This window comes from Melitaea cinxia, chromosome 21, assembly GCF_905220565.1.
Source record: "Melitaea cinxia chromosome 21, ilMelCinx1.1, whole genome shotgun sequence".
NCBI classification, from domain to species: Eukaryota; Metazoa; Arthropoda; class Insecta; order Lepidoptera; family Nymphalidae; genus Melitaea; species Melitaea cinxia.
Window position 1 is genome coordinate 1,574,226 of NC_059414.1, and position 17,010 is coordinate 1,591,235.

The 17,010-nt window shown below is 32.3% G+C and overlaps 1 protein-coding gene across 1 annotated transcript in view; it reads left to right on the forward strand.

Annotated features, from left to right (window-relative positions):
- Positions 1 to 15,506: 15,506 nt before the first annotated feature.
- Positions 15,507 to 17,010, forward strand: part of LOC123664065 (glutamate-gated chloride channel) — a 28,842-nt gene continuing 27,338 nt past the window's right edge. Inside the window, exon 1 of the mRNA XM_045598684.1 lies at positions 15,507 to 15,812. The gene's annotated coding sequence lies outside the window, so the exon portion shown is untranslated. The remainder of the gene's footprint in view (positions 15,813 to 17,010) is intronic.

The following is a 17,010-nucleotide window of genomic DNA, read 5'->3' on the forward strand; positions in this document are numbered from 1 at the left end:
CTATAAGCTACGGTAATCGCTTACCATCAGGTGAGCCGTACGCTTGTTTGCCGACCTAGTGACATTAAGAAAAAAGTCTATTTCGTCAAATGAGATGAAATTTCCAGAAACAATACATTATTTGTTCATTTATTGCTTAAAAAAGCTCGAAAAATATTGTTGTACTTTTGATTTCCAAAATTTCACATTTTCAGCTAGTAAATACGACTTCATACAAAAAATTTCCATTTACCATTCACAAGAATAGACTTTTTACCTTTATTTTCCCTGTATTTTTTTAGGGATGATACACGTGCCGGGGTGTTTATTTGTCTGAATAATATTTTGGCCTCATTAGACGTTCAACGACCGAGTATATCGTGGAAAATTCCAGTAACAAATCTCTTGAATTTCATAAGTATTATAATGGCTTCTCTTCCAGATTCAAATCGAAAAAATTCAAATAGCAAATGACGTTCATCTTCGACGTCTACAGTTGAACGAGCTGAATTTTGACAGTAAATATTTAAATTTATTTATAGAATTGGTTGCCCGGACAGACTTAGTTTTGTCAAAAGTTAATATTAAAAATTATTATTTTTTGAGTTTTTTTTTTGTATTAAAACCTTCTGTTGGCCTTAAGGGACATACAATAATTGTGTTTGCAGACAAACGAAAAAAAAAACCGACTTCAATTACAGACAAGTATTACACAACGTAGATCGACAAAAAGATAGTCAAGTAACTACGCGTTATGAAAGATTACTCAAAAAGTAGTTATCAGATCTCGATAAAATTTATATGTGACCACATGACAAACATCAGCTTTCGATTAAATTAAAAATTATTAAAATCGGTACACCCAGTAAAAAGTTATTGCGGATTTTCAAGAAGTTTCCTCGATTTCTCTGGGATCCCATCATCAGATCCTGGTTTCCTTATCATGGTACCAAACTAGGGATATCCCCTTTCCAACAAAAAAAGAATTATTAAAATCGGTAACCCAGTAAAAAGTTATTGCGGATTTTCGAGAGTTTCCCTCGATTTCTCTGGGATCCCATCATCAGATCCTGGTTTTCTTATCATGGTACTAAACTTGGGATATCTCCTTACCAACAAAAAAAGAATTATCAAAATCGGTACATCCAGTAGAAAGTTATGCGGTATAATACAACGTAGGTCGACGAAAAAAGCGTCAAGTAAAAACGCATTATTAGATATAGCTCGAAAAGCAGTTGTTAGATCTCAAATAAATTTAAATGGGACCAATTGGCACACACCACCTTTCGATTAAAATAAAATTTGTCGAAATCGGTCCACACGGTCAAAAGTTCTGATGTAACATACATAAAAAAAAAAAAAAAAAAAAAAATACAGTCGAATTGAGAACCTCCTCCTTTTTTGGAAGTCGGTTAAAAAATAAATGAGCCGAATTGGTCGAGCTATTCTGAAGTTATGCGTTTAGCAACATTTATTTTTGTTAATATAGAATATATATTATGAAACGACGTCAAACTGTGAGCAAGCTAATGATATAAAATTTAGTTCTGTAATTTAAATTGTAGACCAAACATCCAGCAGCAAAAGTAATTTATAATTTTCTATTACGTATTTATTGAATATTTTCAATTTATTTACTTCTTTACCATTCTATACAAACTGGATATGCTAATGGCTCCCAGAGACGTACTGTGTTGACAATAGGTAGGTCCAGGAACGCTTACCATCAGGCGGACCGTTAATTATTTACCATCTCAGTGGTACAAAAAGGCCAAAATATATAATCTAACTAGCTGACTCGGCAAACGTTGTCTTGCCGCTAAACGCTATTTAAAAATAGGGGTTGGTGGTAGAAGGGTGAACATTTAGGGTTGTATGTATTTTTCAACGCCAAATCATAATAAAATAAAAAAATAAATAATTTAATTAACAATTAAAAAAAAATTAGGGGTGGACTACCTTTGACATTTACGGGTTAAAATAGATGTTGTTCGATTCCCAGACCTATCCAATATGCGCACAAAATTTCATGAGAACCGGTAAGCCGTTTCGAGTTTAACTACAAACACCGCGATACGAGAATTTTATATATTAGATAAGGACAAAATAAATAAAATAGATAGTATAGATAACATATAAACAAAGATGTCAAAATACATGCAAATAATTGAAAAAACGCGAACCTGTTTTATGTTTATCTGCAATGTTGTACTATAAGTCAATAACGAATGACGTCATCGTTTGTGATGTTAATAAAATCCACTGTATAATCCGAAAGCTTTTATTAAATTATTTAAATGAACGAAATCTCCGTTTCATATAGTATTTTCATTTTTGTAAAGCACTGAAATATCTTCTCTTCGTCCGACTTCGACTGCATTGCGGATAATATCCATCGCCTCGCTGCGATATTTTACCGTTAGTTTATTTAATCATTTTAAACTGAATTCGGGATAAGTGAATACTCAACTCGAGTGATGTTTATTGTCTATATTTGAATTTACATCATCTGAAGTAGGACGTATATAAAAATCTAATAATGTAATTATTACTATCTTTTCGTTTGCTGATTCAGCCGCGTCGACAACACTGTCTTGGTTATTCTGTTTTACCCCATTAAAATATGGACAATATCACTCAATAATAATGTAGCTAGTCATTAATACAAAACTGATAAATAATAGTCTATGTCACTCAGTGCTAACTTAGTATGCTCCTGGTGCGATTAGGGTTTCTAGGTTGTCAAACTTAGTAGCTCAACAGACTAGCCAGTTTGGTTGGATGTTTGGTTAAAAAGGCAGATCCTGGTATTAATACAACATACGAAAAACATTTGTGTGTAAAACCAGACTTTATTAACTATTTACGTATCTTCTTAAATTTTAATTGCGAGGTGTCCAGCCAAAATTAAAAAGGCTAACAAAAGACGGACAAGCCGGACACTGTTTAATTTGGCCGGACACGAATTCGAAAAGACTAAGTTGTGTCCGGCTTTATCCGGACGCCTAGCAACGTTAGGGGTAGTGGAAATAAAGTGGGTCCATTTTTTTCCCTTGCAAACAAACATAATATTAGTATAGATTATTTGGTATTTATAAGTAGTTAGGGAACAAGACAAAACAAAGCCAGCCCTGCGGTCACCAACCCGCCTGCCTAGCGTGGTGACTATGGGCAACACACATGGGTTCACGCCATTTTGGCGCGGACTTATGGAGGCCCATGTCCAGCAGTGGACTGCAATTGGCTGTAGTGATGATGATGAGTGATAGGGAACAAGAAATTTATACTCATGAACATGGGATGAAGTGAAATGAAGAAGAGTCTCCAATTAGTTGATTACAGGAAAGGAGGAGTGGAAAGGTGATAAGAGTAAGATATTATAAGATTTAACGAACGAAACCCAGCTAGAGTAGCTATTTTACCTAATTTGTTACTCGATTGCAACTGTAAACTTAGTCATAGCAAAAAAAATATTAGAATACTTACCTAGTAAAAAAATCAAGAAAAATATAAATCAATCAAGTTTCCACAGTAATAAAACTAATAATCTATTTATAATCTGTTCTACTATATATTTTTTTAATAATCAACGGTAGCACTCTTCCCTCGAGATATCACTTGTGAATTTTTTAATAAAAGTGTTACCCTCTTATCTTATGATAATATATTTACTTATGCATCCATAAACAGTTGTGAGGCATAATTTATTAAATTTTTATTCGAGATGGTTTCTGAGATATCTCCTTGATTTAAGTTAACAAAATACATATTTTCCTTTATAAAGGAGATACGGCAACTATGTCGGATCCGTTAACTATTCTAATATTATAAAGCTGAAGAGTTTGTTTGCTTGAACGCGCTAATCTCAGGAACTACTGGCCCGATTTGAAAAATTCTTTGTGTTAGATAGCCCATTTATCGAAGAAGGCTATAGGCTATATATCATCACACTAAGACTAATAGGAGCGGAGTGCCGATGAAGAATGTTTCAAAATCAGGTTTTTTTTTTCATTTTGAGAGCTTCCGCTGCGTGCGCTGCGTAAACAGTTGAAGTTTCGCAAATATCACGTAGGTATGACAGAATTAACCCACTATAAAAGTTCTAAAAAAAACTAGTTATAATTATATATTGTGGCGTTAGCGTAACCCGTTGGCGCTGTATGTAGTGGCTTTACGTTGCATGAGTTGTGGATTCGATTACCATCTTGAGTCTGAGTGTAATTAATATATGAATTACCTATTTATTTGTTTAATTATTGAAAAAAAAGCTATATTAGTTGGCTGTTACCTGTAACACAAGCATTACGTTACTTAGGTAATTTAGGTTTTAGGAAGTTTAGGAACACACGATCAAGTGGGTACATTGAAGACATTTATTTATTTATTTTTATATAATAACGATTTCTACTCCACTGTTTTTAGTATATTAAAGTTCTTACAAAGAAAAGAAAAGAAATCACCGAGATTCTAAGGGCCTGTTTCACCAGTTGTCGATAACGCTATTTGACAGATAACGATGTCCAACAGGTAAAAAATTCTTTTTCATCATCGAATTCCACTGCATTTATGAGATATTTCTAGTCCCAAATATGTATTTAAAACGTGTACCTTATTAATTAAGATGACACAAGCCCTAACGGCCTATTCTACCTGCTATTATTAAAGTTTAATAACTGGTGAACAGGCCGTAAGAAGCGGAGAAGGAACCATAAATGTTATCAAATCACGTAACGAAACAGTAAAAATCTAACCGTTAAACGTTGAAATATTATATTTGATGTTTCATTTAAGTGTTTTTTAATGTTTTTTATGACAGTTTAAAAGACAATAAGAAGTAAAATAGAGCATTAGATCGTTGAATTGGTCGACGCGGCGCTCACGATGCGTGGTCTGGCATCTGGAGCGTAGTGTCACGACATGAGATGACAGCGAGCTATTAAAATTTTTACAAAATATTGTCTAACATTATATTAAATGTACGAGACATTAATAATATACAATATTATTAATTTTTGTCTACTTTAACACTTTGGAGTTGAGTAAAAATTATTTGTTTTAAGATGACAGAATTAGTGCATGAATTACTTGCTAGTATTAACTAACTGTACTAATACTGTAAGTAATTTAATATTTGATCTGATGTTATATACGATAAGAGACTATCAACATATTACGTCACACGTTCATAGAGGGGGAAGGGACGTCGACGTAGTGTGACATTGTATGACAAGAAGTGGTACATTCCAATTCAAAATATAATATTGTAAATGTCAATAAAATGGTCATAAATGTATATTTTCGAAGCTGATGTTTTAATTCAATAAATAAGAATTTATAGGTGAAAATTGCAATATGTGTTACTTCCAAAGTTCGGGATCCAAATATCATGTAATTCGTATGACATAATCAGATCACGACAAACGTCATATTTATTTAAATATTTATCATGTGCAGACATCGAAATTGCGACATCAAGACTACAGCCAATTACCGTGACCAGTGTGTCAATAAGTAGACTGCATCTTTATTTTAGCATAATAGCATACTGAAAATTTTATTTAAACCACTTTGTTATAAATCGCATCCGTCTTACAATTGTACAGCTCAACGTCAGCGGTTTCTCAGTGTCAAATTTGTCACAGAGCGGGCGTTCCCGTTTCGTCGTGGCGCTACACTGAGAAAAAAAGCAAGAAAATTTTAAAACGGTTAGTGTGGGTAGGTGTGTATTGTGTTGACGCGATCTATTTTAACTGGTAAAATGAAGCGTTACAATTACTTGCTTAATATATAGTAATGTAGGTACAAATATACTTAATTAATTATTATACACCACAAATAAACACAGTCGATTAAAAAAATACAGTTAAAATGACACTCTACTTTTTTTGAAGTCGTTTAAAATATCACCAATTTACGAAAAAAAAAAATATTGATCGTACAAAGTTTGCTGAAGACGTATTGTTGATACGAGTATGTAGAACTGCATTAATTGACTATTCTTCGTTGATTAGCTTTTCTTTGTTGATAATAACGTATTATTCTTCATTAAGCTAAGCGAAGAGATCGTGAAGTTTTCAGCTATTGAGTTAATAATGCATCGAACGTATCTGCTTCGACATGAAACGGACAGACAGCTAGACAGTAGACAAGCCACAAGTGCACTCGACTGTTCGTTTCCGATGAAAAGCCTCGCTATTTGCTACTTGATATTGGTATTTTTAGACTTAGCTAAAAATAATATATTGTTTATAAAAATAAATTGTTTCTTATATCGTTTTAATGATGATCGAATGTGTTAATTGTGTGTGTATTATATGACTGATGAAATTATAGACTATCAAAGTATAAAATTGTTGCGTATTTTTTTTAAGTCGTGCATTTCTTGGGAAATATTATTGAAAATTGCTTTTTGTGTGTCAAAGAATTTCAATGTTTAAAACGATATACATATTAATGTTTTAAGTAATAAGTACCTATAAATAAGTAAATAAAGACCTGACACTCAACACCCACAACTAAAATATGAATCCCATATCAGGGATTCGGAAACACAAATAATACAAAAGCACAAACGCTCAGACGAAATGACAAATATCGCCATGGTCTATAAAATATTTGTCATTTGCTGGGATTATCTCGCAAGCGTTAGCACATCAGCCATTTTGCTGCGACAATAGTAATGATGGCTCGTCAAAAATATGTGTTTCAGCAAAAATTTTAAGACACATAAACCAAATATACATGGCTTTAAATGTCCTTAGTAGAAGATACCATAATGTTGTTTTCTTGCAACGCAACTTCAACTGTCACTGAAAAGTAATGGAAAGAGGGCGATCGAACAAATATTCAATTAAATAGACATTACTAGGTATAGCTCAAAAAGTACTTCGTGGATCTCGATCAAATTAAAATGGGATCACGTAACAAGCATCAACTCACGATAAAAAAAGAGTTATCCAAATCTACTGATTTGGATAACCGTGTAAAAAGTTACGAAGCAAGATACGAAAAAATTACAGTCGAATAGAGAACTTTTTCGTTTTTTTTAAATGTCGGTTAAATTTTCTTTTTTTTTTAAACAATAAGACACTAATAGAATGTTACAGAATACACATACCATAAAATTATTTTATCATTAATATATATATTCATTAATTGTTATGCGAATTGAAACCCGATTCACAGTTGATCGATTTCAATAATGTGTTGTCTGATATTTAATGTTGTGTATTTGACAGGCTTAATGCTTACACGTGTTTAAAGGGTAAAGGTTCAAAGGTTCAAACGGAACGTTTTTACTATTGTTCGAGAGTCTATATTTAGAGACCACTCGCAAACTTATTTTACCATAATAGGTATAGAAACTCGAAACTGATCACGGAAAATTTATTTTTTTGTTGTTTATTGTTTGATTTATTTTTATTATGTCTTGTAATAGAAGAAAATCGAGGAAAAAATATATGACAACAAATAATAAAAACAACAAAGATAAATAATAATTTGTTGAAATGAAGTAAGTATGAAAATTAAAAAAAAACGTCTTTTTTAAAGCGTATATAAATTTTAAATTAATTAGGTACTTGTATAAGTAACCGACATAGCCCACAGAATTAACAACTTGAAGTGGCAGTAGGCTGGTCATTTGTGTCGCAAGACCGTTGGCCGTTGGAGCAGATGGGTCCTGGAGTGGAGACCGCGTCTTGGCAAATGCAATGTGGCTCGTCCTCCGGCCCGTTGGACTGGGGATCTACGTAAGATTGCCGGTGTAGGCTGGATGAGGATTGCGGAAAACCGGGATGTCTGGCGCGAACTAGGGGAGGCCTATGTCCAGCAGTGGACTGCAATAGGCTGAACTGACTGACTGCCTGACTGACTTATGTGTGTTATTCAGAATGTAGATTCTCTTGAGTCTGGGGACGTACCTCGACCTTACAGACAATCACAGCTAAATAACACTGCTTTCAAGCAGTGTTGTGTTCCTGTGATGAGTATGGTGACCAGACCTTCGGGGGAATTGAGGGTAGTTTTGGAAACGCGCTTGCGATCCTCTGATATCGTAGGCATCTATAAGCCACGGTAACTGCTTACCATTAGGTGGACCGTATGCTTGTTTGTCGTACACCCTAGTCGTAAGAAAATTATGGCAAGGAACATTGCTTTCTTAGCAACAAGACCAAAAAAAAAAACAATTTTTAGCTTAGACACTATTTTTATGGACTTAGCTTGTGGGTAGGTCATGATCATTTAAATGTTATAAAACTTATTTACTTTGTTATTTTATCTTTCAATTTTTTTAATTTTTCTAGTGATAACATTTATGGGTCTTAATAGAATGTTTTGATAGATTTTTTAACTTGTCTCTTAAATTCGCAGGAATAAAAGATTTTTTTATTTTTATTTTATTTTATTTTATTTAAATAGAATGTTTGCATATTTCAATACGAATTCTACCGTTTTTTTTTGTTCTCTGTAAAATTCGCAGCATGATAAACGGAAAAGGAAAATAATGTACCAGCACGTGTCAAGAATTTCAAGCCACTTGTATCCGCTAATCTGTTGTGGAGCGGCGTAGCGCATTAATTTTATATCTGCCTAGCGCGGAAAAGCTCTCTTTGGTAGAAGAGCATTACTACAGTTGAAGAAAATTTAAAATTGCTAATTTATCGTACACAATGACATTGCTTTAATTTGAGTTGTTTGTAATGAATTTATATAAATAAAAATTAATGTTGTTAAGCGCATAACTCGAGAATGGCTGGACCATTTCGACTAATTTATTTGTTTGTATGTTCCTTAAGGCCCACGGAAGGTTTTTATATAAAAAAAAAATACTATTAACTTTTGACAGAACGAAGTCTGTCCGGGCAGCTATTAATAAATATTTTTTGTCTTCCTTTCTTTTCCTTCAAAATCAAACACGTAATTACTTGTATGAATAATTTATTAAAATATAAATGTCTAAATTTCATATCCGTTGTAGTCTGGTTGGTACATGAAATCTTTCGTCTTTTTTAGCAAAAAATTTTCTCCGAATATAGCAACAGGTCTTTTGACAAACATTTGAATTAAGGGATATATAAAACGGTTACTATGAAGACTTGACTCCATGGCAACGATGTCTCCTAGCAGAATCTATTTTTAGTATTTAGATATTACACGTAGTTAATTGATTTTGTTGGAAATGGGAAGAAGGATGGTAGTACTATAGCTATCCTTCTCAGTGTATTTACCTTGAATGCCTGGATGTATTGATTTGCGTATTATAATTTGCAAGGATCCATTTTGTCGACTGCAAACAGGACGCCATTTTGTATTGATACAATATATTGTGTATCTGACCTTTATTGAAAAACCAATTCAACACATTTTTAAACGTATTCGTGAGCGCTGATTAATTGGAAAAGTGCAAATGCACTTTGTGACATATTTGCAATTTTTCTGGTCAGGATTAAATTTTTAAAATATTTTATGGCTGATTAATTGGAAAAGTGCAAATGCACTTTGTGACATATTTGCAATTTTTCTGGTCAGGATTAAATTTTTAAAATATTTTATGGTATAGTATAACAGACGCTCTGGTGGCTCTGGTGGTGCTAGTAGTTGCCTAAAATACCGACGGTTAGCGGGTCTGATTCCCGTTCGGGATTAAAATTTGATTTCTACAAATATTTCTTTCCGGTTTGGATGTCTGTCCTTGTGGGTCTCTCCACCGAGCCTCGTATAGCATGTTAAGCCGTCGGTCCCGGCTATTATCATAAATTCCTGATAGCGATCGTTACTCATAGTAGAGACCATATCCGTTAACCCGCAGTGGAGCAGCGTGGTAGATTAAACTCCAATCCTTGACCTGAATTGCCACAAAGATTATTTATTACGTTTTATTAATCAAGTCAAATGACAAATATACATTACACTATTAAGGAATTAGAAGTACCCACTTTTAAATAGTAATCTAACAACATAATTACTTATGACTTTATTAGTGTGGCTACTACTAATGAGGAATGTAGATTCAGCTGAAAAGAATCAGCAAGAATCTTGACAGATACTCTTTCATTCTATTTTAACTTGGAGGTCGAGTATAGCTTGTAGGCCTAAAAAACCTTAACCCCAGAGCGTTCTTCTATGTTTTCGTAGCATACTTGTGCTAGTAGCTCATTCAATACTATGGGATAAGTTATTACGCATGCAGTTGTAAGTCTAAGTTCAAATGTATAAAATTCTGAAAGAAGTAGAGCTCATTACAAAAAAATTGTCATATTATAGTATTATGAACAAGATTTGGTAGTTAATAATCACATTAAACAGCTCATAGCAACATTGCTTTATCATAAGTTATTTTTAGATTACTTATATTTTAGGGCGGTACTTGTTGTGGAGGCTATATTCGGTTCTATATATCTCTAAATGTTGTATTTAAATGTTTTTCGGTTGATATAAGCATAAAAATGTGGTTATATTATAATAAATGCAAGTAATTATTTAGCAATAATCATTCGACAGGTGATGGACACCTTTCCGATCATTCCATCTCTCGCCTCCCCGCGCGGTCCGGAGGCTGCGCGGAGCTCAAATCGATTGAGATTCACTGCACCGCCCATCCAGGCCCAGTCTGCGCCCGGACGTCGCCGCAAACCTTTTTCTAAGAGCGTTTTTTTATTATTTTTTAGAATTTAGCCGTGGTTTTTTAAACCCTTTACTAGAGGCCCCTGTAGAATAGTGCGCGCTCCGGATTTTCTGGAGATGGGACGTTGCTAAAGGTAAGTATTTCTTTTTAAGAAAAGTAGAAAAGATAATGGAGAATGGGGAAGATAAAAATAAATAAATATATTCTTTCTCAAGTAAAGTTCTCAAAATATTGGTATAATTGACATTTACTTTCACTTTTATCATTTCTATTTTATTTAAATTTTCTTTGTAACGAAATTTTTTTTTAGAAATTCATAACTTAAGCCTTAGTTTCGATTGTAACATAGTTAAATAGTTGTGACAAAATATTCCGATTTGTACGATTACTAAGGTTACCGAAGTATAAGATTACTAAAGCAAAAACAAAAAAATATATAAAAAAAAAATAACAAAAAATGACGTCATGACCAGCGCCATCTATTGACGTATACAAATCGTGACCTCGCCCATGTTCTATCAGTACAATTAACAAAACCCGATTGGAACAAAACTATAGTAAATCATATATCAATGTTGTTCTTTTCACTTTTAATATTCTAAAATGAATACTTCTGGATTATTTTCCCTAAGACACCATTATTAAATCATTTTGACAGATACAAAATGGCGGCCATGTTTGTGACGTCAAACTAGAAATTTCTATTATATATTTTGTTGTATATATATCTTTGTTATTTGTTTCATTAGCATTTATTATTGACTTATATTAAACATGTTTTAGATTAGGGATTACGTACCCACATTATTATATAGGTACATATGCGAAATTTTGAATTGATATTTGTTATTATTTTACGAAAGAACAATTAAACCGATTTCCGTGAAACTGGGTAGATAGATAGCTAGAAATCCGGGATTCATTTCCGATCGAATATTAACCAGATAATGCGCACTGAGTTTGTTTTAAAGAGCAAAATACATGCAAAATATGATAATAATGAAGCAACTAAAAAAAATCGAGATATAATATAGTATTAGTAACAATTTTGCTCTGATCCCACAGAGTACATTGGGTATACGGGGTATCTGACCCTTCTCCTACACGGCGAAGAAGGCCTATGCCCAGCAGTGGGATATTACAGGCTGAAGCGAACAATTTTGCTATTGAATACTTTTTTTTGTATTATAATTTACGGCATAGTATCTTTGTCTTGGCTTTTGAATTAATTATGACTTATTTCGCGTTTAAATTTTTTATGTTCAATTTTTTTTCAAATTTTAGTCAGCCAGATTGGTGGCTTTCTTTAAAAAATTTTTTTTCATCACTGAGAAAAAAATCTATACACATATTAAGTTTGCTCCCTGTACTTTAACACTAAGCTATAAAGCTTACTTAGCTATTTTGTTATGCTGAAATTTTTGAAGTTATAATTCTTTTGGCGCGTTAGGAAAAAATTATGAGAGTAAATTTTTCTGATGCGCGCGCACACCGTCACGAAAAAAACTGACACCATGAAGTTAACTAGCCAATGAAGTATAACTTCTTACGTGCGTACATAAGTACGCTTTTTTTAATCAATTTTATAAAAAGCAGTTAGTTCAAAACACTCACCTATCTGTATTTTTACGCTTGTTACTTTAAGTTGGACTTGGTATTTTAAGTTCGACAAAGTTACATACATCTGTGCAACATTTCATTTAAATCGATACAGTAGTTTCGGAGATTAGCCCAGAAAATCATCGTGACCCGAGATTTTTATATAAAAAGATATATATCATTTACGGATGAATATATATATAATTATATGCAGTGATTTTTTTATGGATGCGAATTTTATTTATTTAAAAAAAAATCTTAAGACCTTTGTTTTCATTTTTTATTAATTAAAAAAAATACATTTAAAATAAAAGTAAAAAAAAATGCGAAACTTGTTATATTATTTTACTTAACCAACAAACGGAGCTTAAAACATTCACGAAAAAGTTTTACTTAGACTAACCAACTAAGCTTCTTTTATAAGTTAAGCTCATTTTTATAATAATCTTTTCGTGTGCGTGGCGTTTATCAGATTTAAGCTCGTTTATCCTTTTCAGTGCCGTGGCACCGTTTGGTACAACAAATAGGCCACATCAAAAAAATCATATTAATTAATTAATAAAAATATTAATTGTTGTTTTTAAGCTTGCACGGTCAATATCGATACATTAGAACTGAATTACAAGGAGGAGATTCATAAGCCGGCAATATATTTTTATGTGCATTATCTTATATTTTTTTACAGGGTGCACAGATTTTGATGATACTTTTTATGTTAGAGAGCTGATGCTTGTCATGTAGTTATATTTAAATTTGAACGTGACCTAACGACTAGAAGAAGAAGAAATATACTTTATTGTACATACAAGTTAACATACAATAGGTATCTTAAAAATAAAACTTACAAAATAATATTACGCACAAAAGCTGTCTTATCGCTAGGTAAGCGATTTCTCTCAGACAACTTTGGGGTAAAAAAGATTTGAGTTATCCAAACGACTAATTTTTGAGTTGATCATGTTCCCAATTTAAACTCTCTTATTTAAATTCAAATTCAATACATAGGTATTAAAAATACAGTACCTGGGTGACCGAGCTTAGCTCGATATTTTTAGTAAATCGTGTTTTTTGATAATCATATTTAAATACGAATTAAATGTATAAAATATGATTTTTTTTACCAACAGTAATAAAAAATATAAATAAATATAAAAAATCAAAAATAAAAAAATAATAAAAAATAATAATGACAAAATATAAATAATTTTTTTCGATTTTACATACATTATTAAATAAAAAATAACGATTGCAATTAGAAAAAAAAAGAAAAAATAATAATCGATTGAGGATTTGAACCATGGACTGAGATATTGCAACTTTCTGACATTTGCGAAAATTACCTTTGTATTCTAACGATATTTTTTCAGTCTAAAAACTGGGATAAAACGACATTTTTTAATAATGAATTCTAGCTAGATTTATTTACCTCCCCCGAAATTCCCTGCATACTAAATTTCATGAAAATCGTTGGAGCCATTTCCGAAATTCAGATTTTATATATATACATATACACAAGATTTGCTCGCTTAATAGTATAAGAAGATAAGATACGATGTAAATTGAAGTCAGCAGAAATTTTGTTTTAAAACAAACACAGTTACGTTTTGACTTGTAGAGAATTGTTGTTTCAATCGTAAGTTCCCAATATTTCCGGAACGTTGTATACGCCATTACGCACATTACGGGTTTCAAAAGTCCCAAATAATTAGAAATGCCCATTGTTGCAGTATTTTTTTCAATCCCTACTATTAATTTGCATTCTCATTGTAAATATTTATATATGTCGTTGAAGTTTCAACTTAAATAAATAAAAATGAATTCCTAAATGCGTTGCTAAGCGAAAACTCGAACGGCTGAAACTATTCTGCAAATTTTTTAAAGTTTTAAAGTTTTTTTTTATATCTATATCATTATTTAAGGTCTCATACTGAGTGAGCTATTGGGGGTAGAAGACATCATTTGTCTGGGGTTCAGAAAGATACAAAATCTTTTAACCTGAATATAGAAGAAGAAAATCTAAATATCCACCATGAGCGGGGGGGGGGGGTATGACTTGTATAACAAGACAATTTCTTTTAGACATTATATTCTCAATGACAATTGGGCTTGCGTTTTTACTTTTTTTTCTTTTTCTTTTTCTTTAATTAGCTACAATTGTAGCTAAAATTAGCTTCAGCGTGATATGCTGCTAAAATGTTTGTTATTTAATTACGCCAGAATATATAAACTGATTTGAATGAAATTTGACACAGAGATAGGCTATATCCGTAATAACATAACGCCATTTTTTACTTTTTTTTTATTTAACAACCGCTCTGGTGTAAAGTTTACGTGTAATCGCCTAAAACACCGACGGTTTGCGGGTTCGATTCCCGCTCGGGATGGATATTTGTACAAATATTTCTTTCCGGTTTGGATATCTGTCCTTGTGGGTCTCCCTACCGTGCCTCGGAGAGCACGTTAAACCGTCGATCTTGGTTGTTATCATAAATATCTGATAGCAATCGTCACTCATAGTAGGGAACATATCCGCCAACCCGCAATAGAGCAGCGTGGTGCATCCTTCTCCTACACGGAGAAAGAGGCTTATAGCCTACAGTGGGATGTTACAGGCTGAATGCGAATGTGAAATTTTTATTCTGGAAAAGCGCACATTTCCCAAAAGATACCGGCAACAGCTAGTGGCTAATATGTTGAGCAGGTAGATCACATCATGCTCGGGTAATCGAAAAAAAGCGTATTTGTTATTAGACCTATTATGATTAGTATTATTGTATTAAAGGACCGTGTTACTTCAAGTTTCAGAAATGTACTTTACTAGGGAGGAGGAAAAGAAAAGAGGGTAATTGCTTCCGTCTCTATCTCTTTTTCTATACTTGTTTGATGGTCTTTTATAAGATAAAATAAAGTTTAATAAATATTTTTTAGTATATTATTGACCAAGTTACCGGCTTTTTAAAAGTAGAGTGAAAATAACTTCATATTATATACTTAAATAGAAATATTATGTTATTAAAATAACTTTTAATGAATAAAGCGTCACGGTATGTCATTAGCAGTCCGTAACTATAATGAAGGAGCCTGACCTTTCGTTATGTTATTATTTTATAAGTTTATTCTTTAGAATTGCAATTATTAATATCTTTATTTTAAAGTTTTTTGATGCATACATATAATAACCAACTTTTCAAGCGACATTAGAAAAGAAAAAAGAAAATTCAATTAAAACCTTTCAGAAATATCATAAAAGGTCCCGCTAAATTGAGCTGTCATTGTGACATTTACATTTATTTATCATTTGTAGTAGCGTAAAGGTTACATTAGGTACATACAGCCACCGCTTCTGCGCAGTTCAACGCATATGAAATATTCGTTCGCTTATTGTGCTTGACAGATCACCCCGACAGTTACCGACAAGACGCCTTGATGGACGGTCGTCGGTATTTAGTAGTATATTAAAACAAAATATGAATTAATTTAGTGACAATTTGAATTAAATAGTGTGACATTTGCTAGTGCATTTGGCAAACGTTGCGCCGTGGTTATTTATAAAGACACATAGTTTTTGTTTTGGTAACCGCGAGCGCATTCCTGCTACATAAAAGAGGTAGGGAAATACCCGTACGGAACTAAAAAAATATTATTAACCTTGATAATTAAATAAAATATAACTATATAAATTAAATAAAATATAATATATATATAAATATTAAATAATTAATTTTAAGTAAAAAAATCCTTCTTACTTTGTTTAATTTTTTAACGTGTTATTGTTAAATCGAATAAAGATTAAAAATTGCTTTTTTTTGACAACGACCAATTAGAAAAAAAATTAAAACTTCTAACGTCCCGAAACTTTGAACGGAAAATTGATATGCTAATTAAGTGTTTCTATTTTAAAATTACATTTTATTTATGAACTAGCGACCCGCCCCAGCTTCGCACGGGTGCAATGCTGATACTAAATATACTACAGAATGTCTTTATTTACAGTGTGAAGCTAGCTTATGATATGGTTATTAACATAATAACAACAACATTCAAATATGCGTCGTTCGATTACGCGTTGTTACAGAATGCGTTGAAGAAATAAAGGTTCACTACTCGTTCCCCGTAGGCGATAGCGTGATAATATGTATCCTATATGTTGACCCGACTTCTTAATAATATTTGTGCCAAATTTGAAGTAAATCCATGCAGAACTTTTTGAGTTTATCCCGGACATACATACAGACAAACAGATTCAGTTACTAACTTACTAAATAACTGGCAGTTATCCAAACACGTATTAGTTTAGCTCTCACAACTTTCTTTTAAGTGGTAAAATATGACAGATTGCGTGAGATCCTGGTAAAAATTTACAACTAACTTTATTTTAAATTTAAAGTATATTGAACACAAATATAAATATTTTAACGCCTGACATTATTTATAAACATTTTAGAGCCCGTAACATAATTTTTAAGCCTCTTGATTTGTGGTGTATTTTATTTTGTTGTTGAACGTAAACTTTTAAATATCGAATACTATTAAACGAGCAATTCTTGTATATATATAATTTGAATCTCGAAAACGGCTCCAACGATTTTCATAAAATTTAGTATGCAGGGGATTTCAAGGGCAATAAATCGATATAGCTAGGATTAATTTTTAGAAAATGTCGTTTTATCCCTGTTTTTAGGCAATGAAAAAAATGGTTACAATATTATTAGAATACGAAGGTAAATTTCGCAATTGTCAATAAAGTTGTAGTAGCTCAGGTGGGAAATCGACCGGTCGGGATCGTCCGAGAAAACCACGGTTCA